The sequence below is a fragment of the Arachis ipaensis genome, chromosome B6, assembly GCF_059453495.1.
Source record: "Arachis ipaensis isolate K30076 ecotype BB chromosome B6, ASM5945349v1, whole genome shotgun sequence".
In the NCBI taxonomy this organism is placed as follows: Eukaryota; Viridiplantae; Streptophyta; class Magnoliopsida; order Fabales; family Fabaceae; genus Arachis; species Arachis ipaensis.
This window is the reverse complement of record NC_142441.1, coordinates 41,155,564-41,157,072: the sequence shown is the minus strand read 5'-3', so window position 1 is coordinate 41,157,072 and position 1,509 is coordinate 41,155,564.

Genomic DNA, 1,509 nt, shown 5'->3' with positions numbered 1-1,509 from the left:
CAAGTATTTTTGTTTTCCATTCAAACACACTTGTTCCTATCTAAGATGTTCATTCGCGCTTAACTGTGATGGAGGTGATGATCTGTGACACTCATCACCTTCCTCAAATCATGAACGTGTGCCTGACAACCACCTCCGTTCTATATGCGATTGAATGAGTATCTCTTAGATTCCTTAATCAGAATCTCCGTGGTATAAGCTAGAACTGATGGCGGCATTCATGAGAATCCAGAAAGTCTAAACCTTGTCTGTGGTATTCCGAGTAGGATTCAAGGATTGAATGACTGTGACAAGCTTCAAACTCCTGAAGGCTTGGCGTTAGTGACAGACGCAAAAGGATAGTAAATCCTATTCCAACCGGATCGAGAACCAACCGGTGATTAGCCGTGCTGTGACAGAGCGCGTGAGCGTAGTTTTCACTGGAAGGATGGAAGGTAGCCATTGACAACGGTGATCCACCAACACACAGCTTGCCATAGGAGGACGTGCGTGCGTGAATTAGAAGACAGAGGAAAGCAGAGATTCAGAAGACAAAGCATCTCCAAAACTCCAATATATTCTCCATTACTGCATAACAAGTAACCTTTAATTTATGCTCTCTTGGTTATTCGCAATTCAATTGATAAACATAATTGACTTCCTGACTAAGATTTACAAGATAACTATAGATTGCTTCAAACCAACAATCTCCGTGGGATTCGACCCTTACTCACGTAAGGTATTACTTGGACGACCCAGTGCACTTGCTGGTAAGTGGTACTAGTTGTGAAAAGTGTGATTCATAATTAGTGCACCAAGTTTTTGGCGCCGTTACCGGGGATTGTTCGTGTTTGAACAACTGACGGATTATTTTGTTGCTTAGATTAGGAAAATTTTTCTTTTTGGTTTAGAGTCTCTTATTATTGTTCTTGGTTAAAAATATCCTTCTTTAAAACAAGTGTTACATTTACTGCCCAATTGGCTAGAGCGTTAGTCTAAGCCCGTGGCAGTTTGGTACACTCTTTTTAAAATCTTTTTCAAAAATAATATTTTTTCTATTAAATCCTGTGCCAAACTCCAAGTTTGGTGTTTTCTTGTTGATTTCCCTTTTTGGTTTTCGAAAATTTTATTTTGGTTTTCAAAAAAATTTTAAGTTTGGTGTTCTTCCTTCATGTTCTTGTATTCTTGTGAGTCTTCAAAGTATTCTTGAGTTTTTCAAGTGTCTTGATCTTAAAATTTTTAAGTTTGGTATTCCTTGGTATTTTCCCTCCAAAATTTTCGAAAATAAGGAACATTAGATCTAAAAATTTTAAATCTTGTGCTATCTTATTGTTTTTCTCTTTCCTTTTAAAAATCAAAAATATCTTTTCTCTCTATTTTAAAAGCAAATTTTCAAAATCTATTTCTAAAATTCAGATTTTTATTTCAAAATTTAAAACCTTTTTCAAAAAAAAATCATCATATCTTTTTCAAAATCTCCTAACCACTTTCTCTCTCCTCACTTTTTCGAAAATCTTTTACTCATTTTTT